The following is a 9,011-nucleotide window of genomic DNA, read 5'->3' on the forward strand; positions in this document are numbered from 1 at the left end:
GGGGGTGGAGGCTCCCAGTGCGCATGCGCCTGGCAGCCCCGCTCGGTGCGCACGCAGAGGGCAGTGGGGCGGGGCGGGGCGGGGCGGGGCGGTTCCAGACCCGGGGGTTGCGGGTTCGAGTCACGGGGCGGACACGTTTCTTCGCCGTGACACCCCGTTATTGCCATAACTAATACCGGGGCCCAAAGAGGCAGAAATACAGCTGCAGCCATCCCATCCGTGTGTGGTTAGGTAGCAATACCTGGGAACAAATCATGTCTAACCTGCGGTGTGATGTTGCTCACGGAGGCTGGTTTTCCATTATATGTTATCACGGTTACCTCTGTCTGCACCGGTTAACGCGAAAACGCCCAGCAATGTTTCTCAGGCGCTCAAATTTTGCTCGAATTTTGCAAATTTTAGCTGACAGAGCTGCAGCTCGCGAACCGCTGCCTCTGGGGGGCGGCAGTGTTTTAGAGATGAAACTGAAGTGTTTTTTGGTGGTGGTTCCTTCCCCCTCCGTCCTGCAAGATGGCATGGCAGAGAAATTATTTTCTGGTTTCTCATGTAGGTCCTCGTGTAGTCCTTCTTATAAGCTGCCTATATGGACTAGTCTATAAAGTATTTCTGCTAGAAACATGAGGAATATGTGACTGCAACGTGAGTATCCAAATGAGGTAACTCCATGCAAAAAAAGGGGATGTTAACTCCCTGTATAATCAGCTAATTAAGAGGCTGGCTGTTTCAATATATGCATAATATAGTGGACAGTAAGGCTATCCAGAATTTAATTCTTGGCTCTTAAGGCATCTGGAAAGTTGAATTTGTGAAATCAGATCTTAAATTTCAGCATGAACAGACGAACAGTTCAAACAAACAAACAAAAAAGCAAAAAACAAAATGTGATCTTAAAGTCAGAAGTTTAACCATGAAACTTCTCTAGAAGTCTGTACTGATGTAACTGTTAATAAGCACTGTAAAAAATACTGTTATTTTTGACTGGTCAGTATACTTCTAAGGACCTGGCTGACATCATGAAGAATACACATAAGTACATTCAATTTTTTGTATTTTTAAGCATTATAGGTTTCACCCATTTTATATGCATGCATGTATATGTGTATGTACATGAATGATCATTGTGGTGTCAGAAAAAACTCAGTGTTTATAAAGTTTTTCTAATGAATAGCAGAATCCATGCCAAGTGTACAAATGCTGCACATTCTCTTCTGCAAGGAGTTTTATAAATCCCCAAAAGCTGTAGGTTAGTGTAAGGTTTGAACAGTGCAGTTCATATAGTGGGCTCTTTCATAGTAGTTTTAGGAAACTACTGTTCTCAAGATAGATATGAATGCTTAGCAGTTTTATTGCTTCAGGTGTTCCGTTTCAAATGAAAATTAGTAATAAACCTAAAGGGAATAGATTGTGGGAGCGTTAAAGTTTATAGTTTAGGTAATTGCTAAGGTGTCTGAATTAGTAAAAAAAAAAAAAAAAAAAAAAAAAAGTAATTGCTGTATGTATAAAGAGCCCACAGTGGTGGGTCTATGTTACCTACATGTTTATATCTGGAATTTTAGATCAGCATTTGGCACTTGTCAAGGAAGTGTTTAGTCACTTCATGAGCCTTAGTTGGTGGTCAGACAGCTCCGTTTGCATTGGAGTTGAGGCTTGTCTGATACGTGTGAGGTCTAGCTGGGGTCTATTCCCCCATCGTAGCTGAAAACAGCCTCCAAAAGGCTGTAAAGCAGGGTAGTGGATATTTTTAGAGTGGATAACATGGGAACCTTTCAGCTTTAATTCAGTGATACAGAATATTTAACACTTAAGTCTTTCCTAAAATACTTACTAATTCAGCTTTTCAGATTCTTTTATTTGTTAAAAACTATAGGGCTTGCAAAGCACACCATTATTTTAATGCTCATGTTGAGCAGTATGTAAAGCTTAGTGCTCGTGCAGTACATTAGTGAGGTTTCTTTCCACACATGCAGGCTTCTCAGCTCTGCCTCATTGTGGTGGTACTGCTCTCAGTAGTAGGGATAAACATAAAGTCTGAAAGGTTGGCTCGTTTGCTAAGCTAGTTAAGTTTCTTATGTTTGGTGAGAGACTTCCAACAAGTTCTATACATAGTAGTGTGTTTTTTAGACATTAAACATTTAACATTAAAGGCAGGTAACAGCCCCTTCCTGCAGACTGAGTGGTGCTAACTTAAGGTGTGTGGCAGTCAGAGGTGGGTACAAGTTGATGCCATGTGGTAAAATTGTATACATGTATATGCCATTGGCAGTTCTTCTGACTGGTTACTAAGGTTCTGTAAGCCAAATTCTATAATCATCAATCATCTGTTGTTTGCATATGTCTTAAGGAGGGCAGTCATTTTTCTTTGTCATTGTGATAACTGCTTAGTTTTCAAAAAAGGAAGGAAAGACAGAGAGCTTTATTATTATTATTATTATTATTATTATTATTATTATTATTATTATTATTATTTGAATTTGAATTGCTGTCCAGCCAGAGACATGGGTGCAGAGGGAGTTTGTCTGTCAGATGCCATTTAGAGAGCTCTGGTACATAAATTAGAGTGGAGAGATCAGAATGAGCCTCGATACTACTTCATTTATTTGATCACAGTGTGGGGAGAATTGAGACTTTGAAGCCAGTTTCTATGTGTTCAGATGGAGAATAAAACCATGAGAAGAAAAAGAGTAGAGCTCTCTCCTGGGCATAGAAAACTGGCAGGCTGTGACAAAGCGAGAGCTCTCAAAACCTTCCTATCAAACCTCAAACTTGGACCTGTCATTTTCTGGATGGCCAGTTTCCTACCAGCCCACCTATTAGGTCATTAGAGATTGGAGGTATGTCCCTTCTAGGCCCTGGGTAGACTACCAGAGGGGCAGTGTCTAGCATCAAATGAACCTAGCTGCTCATTTTTGAAGCAGTAAGGACCTAGTGTCAGAAACTGGTTTTGTTATTTGAGCCAGGTTCTACTGACTGCATATGATTGACTCCAAGCCTGGACAGATATTCTCTCCACTTGAATACGTCTTTTACCAGAGCATAACAATCACTTAACAATCAATTAACAATCGACCTCATCGCAGTCTACAACTTCCTAGTAAGGGGGTGTCGAGAGGCAGGAGACCTTTTCTCCATTAACACCAGCGACAGGACCCGCGGGAACGGGGTTAAGCTGAGGCAGGGGAAGTTTAGGCTTGACATCAGGAGGGGGTTCTTCACAGAGAGGGTGGTTGCACACTGGAACAGGCTCCCCAGGGAAGTGGTCACTGCACCGAGCCTGTCTGAATTTAAGAAGAGATTGGACTGTGCACTTAGTCACATGGGCTGAACTTTTGGGTAGACCTGTGCGGTGTCAAGAGTTGGACTTGATGATCCTTAAGGGTCCCTTCCAACTCAGGATATTCTATGATTCTATGATTCTATGAATTTATGCTGACATACTTCTCAATTTTTATGTTTTTCCACCTGTAGATTGCATCTCACTGTAGGTTGCATTTTAGTCTCCTAATTTATTCCCTGGTTTTTATTTTTATTTTTGTACCACCTCATTAGTGAATGTAGAAGAAAATGCATACTAGCTGGGCTGCATCCGGAAGTGCAAACCAAAGTGCTATAGATAGCATGAATGTAGGAAAAACACACTTTATTGTCTTAATGAAGAAAAATAAGCTTTAAACTGACTTTAAATATGTCATAAGACTTCATGGTATTAGAAAACATGCTAAAACAGGCTGAAAAAACTATTATGAATCTCTCGTTTTCCAATACATTCTTAGACCAAATCCTTTGAGATTCAGAGCTATTGTCCTCACTTTAATGTGACCTTCTTTAATGCAACCTTATAATACCTTGAATATACATCTCTATGAGCCTGTGATAATATTAAACAATCATAAAGTCAATTGTTTTATAACTATTACATTATGAATTCTTTGTGTTTGTGGTACACTGAAAATTTGTTCATTGATCTTTTGCTTAATTCTACAGATACTTTTCTTACTACAGCCTGCATACAGAATGTTCTTTAAATGAGCACAGAATGTGCTTCAGGTAATTTAAAGGCTTCCTGGCTATCTTAAAAATTATATTGATTTTCACCTTGAATATTCACCTGTCCTTTATTTTTAGAGATATACAGGGAATGTGGGAGGGGAAGTGCGCCTTTTCCCCTTTTTTTTTTGTCACTCAGCACAAGGACAGTTATTGCCCAGCAATAACAGTATGTTCCATTTAGAGTCCAAAGCACTAATATCATTACTTTTTCTCTAGCTTTGATGTAAAAAAGATCCTGATTGTGGTTACAGAATCATAATCCTTCAGTATTTATTTTGAGGAGCTGTGAAGCCAACTTTTAACTGCCTTTGTATTCTACAGCTTTTTGTTTACAGCCTTTCTTCCTCTCTTTTTTCAATCTTATTTTTAGAAAAAATATAATAATGTTGCTGATAAGAGAAATGTAGCAGTCTTTCAGGCAAGTAAGAATAACCAGTATTAAACAAAAGGTAGAAAATCAGAAAACTATTGGCTAAAAGCTGCTATCTTGAAATGAGACTTGTTTGTTTTCAATAAGTAATTTTCTTATTTCTCTTCAAGAATGAAAGATTCTCAGTGAAAGCTAGTAGTTAAAATTAATATCCACTTGATGTGAAAATGGAACAAACATCAGAAGGACCAAGCATTTTGCTTGGCTAAAGAAACTGCAGTTCTCAAGGTAGGATAATAATTCTAAGTGAAAAATTTTCGTTTTTAAATACTTTTAATATTTCACTTTTAGAATTTGCATTTGCTTTCAAAAAGCAAATGTGGTTGGATTAGAAGGGTGTAAACTTGTATGTTCTAGTTTATTTTTAAAAGTGTTAACTTATGATTTTTTTATTTTTATTTTTTAACAGAGGAGGAATTTATCTACGTTGGGAATTTGTTAATAGATAATTGATGTATACAATGGATATGCATATACCATTTGGATTTTTTTTCTACTGTAGCTTCACGCAATTTTTGGCATTGTAATCTTTCAAGATGTCAATGCTTCTTTATACATTTCATGCGCTTATATGTAAAGTATGTTTAAATAAGCCACTGTTTTCAGTAGATCCTGCTTTTTCAGTGAAACTCGCGTTTTGAATATTGTGGTTGTCAGAATTCTGAAGCAGCAATGCAATAAAAGAAGTTGTATAAGATCTTTTATATACAGAAACCTAGATGTACACTTTGCATATATGTACAAGTGCTTTTCTCTGGTTACAGTGTTTGCAGTCTAGTGCTAGTAATCTTTACTATGAAAGGACTTTCTATTTTTAATCCTTTAGATAATTTTTCTTTATAAAGAAATATAATTAAAAGTGACTTTATTGCGAACAGTTTTGAAGTGCTGAAATTACACATGCTGCCTATTTTTCAAAGCCTGTTACTGCTAATGAGTTTTTTATCATTATTCTGCAAAGAATGGTGATGTTATGAATTGGTATGTTATATTGTCAACAAGCATTGTTTTTGAAGAAAAGGTTTGAAGATATTCAAAACTATCACTGTTGCAACAAATCTATTGCTTTCTTTTAAATAGTTGCGCCATCCATTACAGTCCTTTGAATTCTGACAGTAATTCAGGCAAACAGGAGGAACCAAAGACCAGATGATGCTTGTGTAGCAGGCATTTTTCTGTTCATTGCCAAGTGCACAGTTCACTGTTCGGTCACCTGTGTCGGCTGGTTTAGTGCCTTTAATGCAGTTCTCTGCATGCTCCCTATTCTATAAAGCTTACTTGGGGACTTCAGACATGGCCTGTCTTATTATTCCCTAAGGAAGGGTAAGGCCTTTACTGTCCAGCTGGAAGGATCACTAATTAGAGCCCTTGCTTTGGCACAGAGTGTGTCAAGCCTGCAAGCCTTCCTGCTGGGATCAATGGCATTCATGTTTGCTTTCATGAATGCACAATGGACAGGGATCTTGGCAAAGAACTGCCTATTCAGCTTGTGCTGAGAAGCTGAGTCTTCACAACATTTTAAAGTAATTGTAGAGGTAGAAAGGGAGCTATAAGAATACACCCTTATTATTCTGCTCAAAAAAAAAAAAAAAAAAAAAAGAAGAAAAGTATTCTCTCTAACGAGAATCCAATCCGCAGTCAAAACCCAGCATATATTTTTGCCCACATAATGCTCGTAAAGAAATTTAGAGTCATTACTCCTCTATGCTTGCAACTTTCTGAGAATTTAGGATACATTTATATTTTAACCATCTATAAAAATTTAAAACTTACCTTGCAGTAAATGCAAACTCTGTAAGCAATATGATTAATTCAGACTATGTGTGAGGTGTTGCCATTAATAAATAATGGTTATTGGCAGGGCAAATGCTTCATTTAATTCTTTCTTTTTTTCCTCTTTCCCTTTAGAGACAGGTATGTTTCTGCAAAGGGGGTAAGATTTTTAAAATGAGCTTGTTTTGGCATGTATTTTTCATGGAAATACAGACCTGGGTCTGTATTCTGGAGTGTCTCTTCAGGGGTCACCCAAATACACCATGAATATTATTTACCAGTAAAACAGCTTGACCGTGGCAACTGCCAGGTGCCCACCTAGCCTCCTCCAGCCTCCCACACCCTGTCCTTGACAGGGCAGGGTGGAAAAGCTCCTAACCTGTGATAAGAACATGGAAATCACCAATTACCATCATGGCCAAAAAACCCTTGACTAGGGGAAATTTATTATAGTTTATTGTCAAGTAAAAATAGAGAAGCGTGGTGAGAAACAAAACAAAAACAGCTGCCCCTCACCTGCTCCTTCTTCCCAGGCTCAACTTCACTCCCAACTCTTCCACCTCAGCACCCTGAGCCCTGAATGGTGTGAGAGGCTGGCAGTGGAGGTTGTGGTCTCTTCGTAACAGGTAGCCTCTGTCACTCCTTCCTCCTAACAAGTTCCCCTTTCTCCCTGGCTGCCATTCTTCAAGAACGCTCCAGTGGGGTGCAGTCCTCCAGCAGCAGACTGCTCAGGCATGGGCCCAACTTGGGCCACAGTTCTGCCAAAAAAACACCTGTGTGGGCTCTCCATGGGCAGCAGCATTTTTCAGAGCACAACCAACTGCTGCAGGGGCCTCCGTAGTCTGCAGGACTGCTTCACTGTGGTCTTCTCCACAGTCTGGAGGGCAATCTCTGCCAAAACCTTGCCTCATAAACCCAACACAGTGTGGTAGATACTGGATGCCTTCACTTTATGTTCTTTTATCATTAGAAATAATGGATTTTTTAAAATAAACTTTAGAATAAAAATTTGAGCATGATGTTAATATAATAAAGGATGCTAGCCCCAGTAAATGAAATGTTATCTAATTGTATTTCACAGAATCACAGAATTTCTAGGTTGGAAGAGACCTCAAGATCATCGAGTCCAACCTCTAACCTAACACTAACAGTCCCCACTAAACCATATCCCTAAGCTCTACATCTAAACGTCTTTTGAAGACTTCCAGGGATGGTGACTCCACCACCTCCCTGGGCAGCCCATTCCAGTGCCTAACAACCCTTTCAGTAAAGAAATTCTTCCTAACATCTAACCTAAAACTCCCCTGGCGTAACTTTAGCCCATTCCCCCTCGTCCTGTCACCAGGCACATGGGAGAACAGGCCAACCCCCACCTCGCTACAGCCTCCTTTAATGTACTTATACAGAGCAATAAGGTCACCCCTGAGCCTCCTCTTCTCTAGGCTGAACAAGCCCAGCTCCTTCAGCCGCTCCTCATAGGACTTGCTCTCCAGGCCCCTCACCAGCTTCGTCGCCCTTCTTTGGACCCGCTCAAGCACCTCGATGTCCTTCTTGTAGCGAGGGGCCCAAAACTGAACACAGTACTCGAGGTGCGGCCTCACCAGAGCCGAGTACAGGGGGACGATCACCTCCCTAGCCCTGCTGGTCACGGTGTTTCTGATACAAGCCAGGATGCCGTTGGCCTTCTTGGCCACCTGAGCACACTGCTGGCTCATATTCAGCCGACTGTCCACCATCACTCCCAGGTCCTTCTCTGCCTGGCAGCTCTCCAACCATTCCTCTCCCAGCCTGTAGCTCTGCTTGGGGTTATTGCGCCCCAGGTGCAGGACCCGGCACTTGGCCTTGTTGAACTTCATACAGTTGACCTCAGCCCATCGGTGCAGCCTATCCAGATCCTCCTGCAGAGCCTTCCTACCCTCGAGCAGATCGACACACGCACCTAGCTTGGTGTCATCTGCAAACTTACTGAGGGTGCACTCAATGCCGTCATCCAGATCATTGATGAAGATGTTAAAGAGGACCGGCCCCAGCACCGAGCCCTGGGGGACGCCACTAGTGACTGGCCTCCAACTGGACTTGGCTCCATTTACCACAACTCTTTGGGCCCGGCTATCCAGCCAGTTTCTAACCCAACGAAGCGTGCGCCAGTCCAAGCCAAGAGCAGCCAGTTTCTTGAGGAGAATGCTGTGGGAGACGGTGTCAAAAGCCTTGCTGAAGTCAAGGTAGACCACATCCACAGCCTTTCCCTCATCCACCCAGCGCGTCACTTTGTCGTAGAAGGAGATCAGGTTCGTCAAGCAGGACCTGCCTTCCATAAACCCATGCTGGCTGGGCCTGATCGCCTGCTTGCCCTTCAAGTGCATCATGATGACTCCCAAGAGGATCTGCTCCATGAGCTTCCCTGGTACTGAGGTCAAACTGACCGGCCTGTAGTTCCCCGGGTCTGCCCTCCGGCCCTTCTTGTAGATGGGCGTCACGTTTGCTAGTCGCCAGTCAGCTGGGACCTCCCCCGATAGCCAGGACTGCTGATAAATGATGGATAGGGGCTTGGCCAGCTCCTCTGCCAGTTCTCTCAGTACCCTTGGGTGGATCCCATCCGGCCCCATCGATTTGTGGACATCCAAGTGCCGTAGCAGGTCACCAACCAGTTCTTCGTGGATGGTGAGGGCCACATCCTGCTCCCTGTCCCCTTCCACCAGTTCTGGGTACTGGGTATCCAGAGAGCAACCAGTTTTGCCGCTAAAGACTGAGGCAAAGAAGG

At 41.9% G+C, this 9,011-nt stretch overlaps 1 long non-coding RNA gene across 2 annotated transcripts; it reads left to right on the forward strand.

Moving 5' to 3' along the window:
• The first annotated feature begins 115 nt into the window (after window positions 1-115).
• Window positions 116-5,516, forward strand: LOC139999683 (uncharacterized). Of its 2 annotated transcripts, XR_011805177.1 has the most exons (5): window positions 130-231; window positions 551-639; window positions 3,982-4,044; window positions 4,588-4,705; window positions 4,887-5,516. It is a non-coding gene; the product is annotated as an uncharacterized lncRNA (long non-coding RNA). The 2 variants fall into 2 exon arrangements; XR_011805176.1 differs by having other exon boundaries at window positions 116-639.
• The last annotated feature ends 3,495 nt before the right edge of the window (window positions 5,517-9,011 follow it).

Source organism: Anas platyrhynchos, chromosome 28 (genome assembly GCF_047663525.1).
Source record: "Anas platyrhynchos isolate ZD024472 breed Pekin duck chromosome 28, IASCAAS_PekinDuck_T2T, whole genome shotgun sequence".
Taxonomy (NCBI): domain Eukaryota; kingdom Metazoa; phylum Chordata; class Aves; order Anseriformes; family Anatidae; genus Anas; species Anas platyrhynchos.